This window comes from Onychomys torridus, chromosome 18, assembly GCF_903995425.1.
Source record: "Onychomys torridus chromosome 18, mOncTor1.1, whole genome shotgun sequence".
NCBI classification, from domain to species: domain Eukaryota; kingdom Metazoa; phylum Chordata; class Mammalia; order Rodentia; family Cricetidae; genus Onychomys; species Onychomys torridus.
Genome location: NC_050460.1, coordinates 39,682,185 through 39,688,007, shown reverse-complemented (window position 1 = coordinate 39,688,007; position 5,823 = coordinate 39,682,185). Strand labels below are relative to the sequence as shown.

The 5,823-nt window shown below is 40.8% G+C and overlaps 1 long non-coding RNA gene and 1 other non-coding gene across 2 annotated transcripts; one reads left to right on the top strand and one right to left on the bottom strand.

The window, feature by feature from the left end:
- The first annotated feature begins 608 nt into the window (after window positions 1–608).
- LOC118569287 lies at window positions 609–3,602 on the top strand. The gene is made up of 3 exons (XR_004943063.1): window positions 609–1,290; window positions 2,589–2,793; window positions 2,898–3,602. It is a non-coding gene; the product is annotated as an uncharacterized LOC118569287 (long non-coding RNA).
- A 79-nt stretch (window positions 3,603–3,681) lies between these two features.
- Window positions 3,682–3,788, bottom strand: LOC118570126. Its single transcript, XR_004943124.1, has one exon. It is a non-coding gene; the product is annotated as a U6 spliceosomal RNA (small nuclear RNA).
- Between the last annotated feature and the right edge of the window lie 2,035 nt (window positions 3,789–5,823).

Below are 5,823 nucleotides of genomic sequence, written 5' to 3'. Positions count from 1 at the left end.
CAGTTGGGAGCTCCACAGCTTTAGATAACACCTTCTAACACTATGAAAGTAATCCACTAGCGATGAAGATCCAAGGTGAGTACCAGCGTGCCTTTGCCATGTCTATATGGATATGTTGTCTTTATCAATAGGGTCTAAATATCATGTTCTGCAGGATAATTAAGATCAATGCCAATAGCCTGAATTATTTAGAGGTTTTATTAGATTGACCACAACTCAAATAAAGGTGATTTAAAAAAACTAGCACTAAGTTTTTCTGCCAAGGCTTTTCTACATCTAATGTGATACTGATGTAGTTTCCATCCTTGACTCTGCTTATGTGATGGATTAGATATGTTGAACTATCCCTGTGTCTCTGAAATGAAGCTGACTTAATCACTGCGAGTGATCCTTTCAGTGTTCTTGAATTTGTTCTATAAGTGTTTTGTTGACTTTTTTTGCATCTATGTTCATCTTGGAGATTTGGTCTGTAATCTTCTCTTTTTGCTGTTTCGTTATATGGTTCAGATATCAGTGTAACGCTGGCTTCATAAAAAGAATTTGGAATTATTCTTCCTTTTTAAATTTTATGGAGTAGTTTAAAAAGCATCAGTTTCACTTATTCTTACTTTTTAAAGGTTGAAATGGGCTTTTTAAATCTCTGTCAATACATCTCCATTAACTCTGTTATTTATCAGCATGGGAGTCAGCTCATGGTGACAGAGCGACTGAATTCATAATTACAGGAAAAAAAAAAGAACAACAAAACAAACAGAAAAACAAGATCAGAGAAAGTTGTTAACCTTGAAAATTTTGATGATTTCAGAGGTCTAATATTCTTTTTTTAAATTAGCATATTACAATTATGTTAATGGGTAAGGTGGTGAGGTGTATAAGTCACAAGTTTCTTTTCATGTGTTCAGCTCTTAGATACAGGACAGCCGGGGTGCACAGGACTACTGGAGTAAGGGAAGCCAGTGTGCCCCATGTTGAACTTGTTAGTCTTTATGTTTCCATCCTTTCCCAGTGGCCAAGATTGGTTTGTGTCTGACGAAGTTCTTTCCAGAGTTGGGTAGCCTCCAAGACTTGCTTTCTCTCGGCTCTTTCACACTCACCCTCTCTGCCTTCAAAGCTACTTTTTCACTTGTCTATTTACTAGGAACCTGGTATGTACAATGACTCACCATCCTCAAGATTCCAGCCCAATCTTCTGCACTTCCACATTGGTTTTCCACCCCCTGTTTCTTTAGCCTACAGCCTAGAGAAAGCTTCTGAACTGAGAACCCCTCATTGATGTTCAATATCTAAATGGTAAGATACTGTCATTAACATTAGAAAAGCCAATAGCAAAACAGAAAAGTAACCCTGCACATACCAAGCCTGCAGGATTCACAGAGGCCACCATTTCTCCTGATGCACTCTAGGCCTCAGTTTCCATGGCAGTCCTTTTAGTGTCTATGCATTCACAAGATCTACATCTGAGTTTACTCTCTTCTTTCCTAATTTTTGAGCTATTTGCTGTTAACACAGTTTGCTTCATGTTGTTCACTCTCAACATTTTATGACCAGTCTTCCATAAAGTACTCACACATCCTACTTGTAAGCAAACATTCCTCTGGACCTTTCATGACTAGCCTCAGTTGATTCTTGTGCATCATTAAGATCATTCTACATCTCCAGTGAAAGACACTGATTTCATCAGGTTGAATAGTTGGCCCAATCAATAATGCTCTTGCTTTAACTGCCATGCCTATTTTGCTATATGAATGCATTATTGGCCAGTTCATTCTCAGCTCTGAAAACATGTCCATGATTCAACCTTTCAAACTTTTGCTAATCTCTCAATGTTATGATTAAAAAGAAACATCACCTTTGATCTTCAATTAACTCTAACTTAAATATTAATCCTCAAAATTCTATAGTTGTGCAAACCAGTCTGTTTCAAAAGAATGAGAGCATTTTAAGCAGACATTTGTCTCTATCACTTTGACTATCAGACTGAAACAAAGCACCCCCAGGAACTGGAACACCCCCAGGAATTTTCTTCTTTGTCCCCCCTGTTATCTGGTGATCCCAGTTAGAGTTCTTTCATATATATATAGTATGATAAAAAGCTTCTACAGTAGTAAGTTTCCATATGACTTCCCAAGTGGCCACCAGTTTTATTTATCCCTTCTTATATTCCCCTCATTAAAAATCTTTTCCTTTCCCCTAAGTTTATTACTCCAACCTCGGTTTCCTCTCCCCATCTCTATATAACTTTGTATTTCAAAGATCCTTCCCTCCCCTGTAGTTCCTTACTCTATACCTAACCTCTATATGGATTTGTAGCCTGCTTATCAAAGATTTAAAAGCTAACATCGGCATAAATGAATACATACCACACTTGGTTTTTTTTTTTTTTTTGGATCTGGCTTACCTCACTCATATGATTTTGGTGTTTTGTTTTGTTCTGTTCTGCTTTTTTCTGTTTTGTTTTGTTTTGTTTTAACAGTTGAGCAACATTTCATTGTGTTAATATACCATATTTTCTTTATCCATCCATTGACAGACGTCTAGGCTGTTTCCAAATCATGACCATTATAAACAGAGCAGCTATGTTCCCACAGGAATCTTCTACTGACAGAAAGAAAAAGCTGGAGCCTGGTACTAGTCAGAGCAGGAGCTTGTCTTCTGGAAGGAGGTTTTACAGAGTGCTGACAACTGGTCAGAACACCATATGGGAGAGACTGGAACAATGCCGATGACGGTTAGGACCACAACTAGCTGGGACTATTCATCTATGCATATCCCCAGCCTTCTACTTAACTAAAGGTAAAGGTGCCAGGATGACGTGGGGATAGGCACTAAATTTCTTTGTAACTCTTCCCCAAGTGCCTTTGTTGACTAAATCTCCCTCTTTTTTTTTCACTTTTCAGTATTAATGCAGCTCTTTAAATTGGCTGATTGAAGATGAATGACCAGGCCCATCTTGTGATGGATTCCAGAGCCCAGAAATAACTTGTATGCCAACAACCCTGTCTCAACATTACTTCTATTCTGACAGCACTGATATTTCCTATTTTATTTAAACTAACACTGTCTACTCAGATGTACTTTATATCATCATTTGAGGACCACCACCCAACAAAGCCTTGCTTTCCTAATGGAAACACTTTACAGTTCTTTAATTCCACATACTTAGGGAACATGGTCAGGATTTTGTAGATCTTATTCATGATAGTACCAAGTAATTGTGCTTCATAATGGTTTAGAGTTTCAATGTAAGTAGAGACCAGAAAAAATAGTATAGGAAACAGAATTGTTGAAAAAGAAGGGAAACAGTGGTTGTAATTCCATTTACTTAGGAGGCTAATGCAGAAGATCCCAAGGTCAAAGCCAACCTAGGTAACTCAGTGAGACTCTGACTTAAGATAAAATGTAAAAAGAGGATGAGGGTTCAGTTGTAAAAGCACTGTCCTGACATGCAAGAAGCCTTGGTTTCAATACTTAGTACTGTTTTAAAATATTACACAATGTTCTGGGTAAAACACCACAGAAGATGTGCCCTTAGTCCTTTTCCTGAGAGCTAATAAATTCAATTTTTTTCATCTGTCATCTAAAAATGTAAAAGGAATTTATGTACTTGGTGATTTTTTTTTGCAATTTTGAAGCTTTTTATTTATCAAGAGTGAAAACCAGTTAAAAAAGTAACAGTCAAAGAAAAATATGGAACACTTCACGGATTTGCATTTCATCCTTGTGCAGAGGCCATGTTAATCTTCTCTGTATCGTTCCAATTTTAGTCTATGTGCTGCCAAAGTGAGCACACACTTGGTTGATTTTTTTAATAAAAAGATTAAATGAGAGTAGAATAGTGTTAAAAGAGCTCAACCTGTTATTGAAGCTATATAGATAGGGAAAATATAAATAATTAAAAATTAGAGACAATGGTAATGCATTCTTCAGAGGAGGTAAGCTGCATAGGAAAAAATAAGCAACACTAGCAGTGAGAGGGCAAGAGAAGGCTGGTGTGAAATAAGTGTAAATACACCCCCAGCTCTGTGGGATTTAAGTGGGGTTTCGAGTGCTGCATCAGCTCCCTCTTGAGAGCCTTGGGACTTACATATATTTTGTAAGACAGCTGCTAGATCATAGAAGAAAAGCATCTTACTGATGAGCAAACCTGTACCATATACACCTGTAAAGCTTGCAAATATACAACAGTGAAGCACTGAGTTCAGGGTTTCTAAAGTAATGGATTTTCACCTGTTCCAAGACTGCAGGCAGACCCTGCAATCTCCACACCCTGCCCCCACACCCATCTGCTGGAGACCCCAGCCACTTTCTGAGACTCAGAGACCAGCCCCCAGCTCCCTTCTGCCCCAGAACTCTCATCTGAACCAGAGGTGAGTGCCTTGGGTCACACCCAGAGAGGCCCATACCTGGGTCCCAGCCCTGGGAACCAGCCACTCTGGGGAAGATCTGCCCAACTGGGCCCCAGGTTCTGGCCATAGGGTAGGACCTACCATCCCCACCAGGAAGGTTCCCCCTCTCCAAGACCATATGGTGGACCATACAACCTCCACGCCCTGCCCCCACACCCATCTGCTGGAGACCACAGCCACTTCCTGAGACTCAGAAACCAGCCCCAAGCTTCCATCCTGCCCCAGAACTCCTGTCTGGACCAGAGATTAGGGCCTGGGGTTATAGTCAGAGAGGCACCCACCTCTAGGTCCCACGCCTGGGAACCAGCCATCCCAGGAAGACCTGTCCAATTTAGCCCCAGTTTCCAGCCATTTGGCGGGCCCTGCAGGAAGGCTCCCATTTTCCAAGACTGCAGGCAGATACTGCAATTTCCACACCCTGACCCCACACCTATCTGCCTAGGACCCCAGCCAATTCCTGAGACTCAGAGACCAGGCCCCAGCTCCCATCTTCCCTGTAACTCCCATCTGGACCAGAGAGACCCCAGTCACTTCCAGAGACTTAGAAACCAGTCCCCAGCTTCCATCCTGCCCTGGAACTCCCATCTGGACCAGAACTTCCATCCTGCCCTGGAACTCCCATCTGGACAAGAGGAGCTCCTATCTGGACAAGATAAGGAGACCCCAGGGACCTCCTGAGACTCATTGTCCAGCCTCAGCTCCCATCTGGCCAGCACTCTCATCTGGACCAGAGCTCCCATCCAGCCCAGAGCTTCCATCTGGACCAGAGAGAGGCTCCCTAAATCTGTCAGCTCTGTCTGGACCAAGTGCACTGATAAGACCAAGAATGAATCCACAAGGAGATGGGCAGACATCAAAGCAGAAGTAAATACAACAAAATAAAGAGCAATACAGCATCACCAGAACCTAGCCCTTCTCCAACAGCTAGACCTGAACATCACAGAATGGAAGAAGCAGAAGAAAACAACCTTATAAGTAACATCATGAAGAGGCTAGAGCCTTATATAGAAGACATCAAAACTAAAGTTTAGACAAGCCCTTATCCAAACTAACCAAAAGACAGAGAGAGAGCATCCAAATTAACAAAATCAGAAATGAAAAGGAGGACATAACAACAGACATGAGGAAATCCAGAGAATCATCAGGTCATTCAAAAACTTCAAAAACCTCTATTACTCAAAACTGGAAAATCTAAAAGAAATGGATAATTTTCTGGATAGGTACCATATACCTAAGTTAAATCAAGACCAGATAAACCACTTAAATAGTCCAATAACCCCTAAGGAAATAGAATCAGTCATTAAAAGTGTCCCAACCTTAAAAGGCCCAGGACCAGATGGTTTCAGTGCAGAGTTCTACCAGATCTTTAAAGAAGACTTAATACCAATAGTCTTTAAATTATTCCACAGTAGAAGCA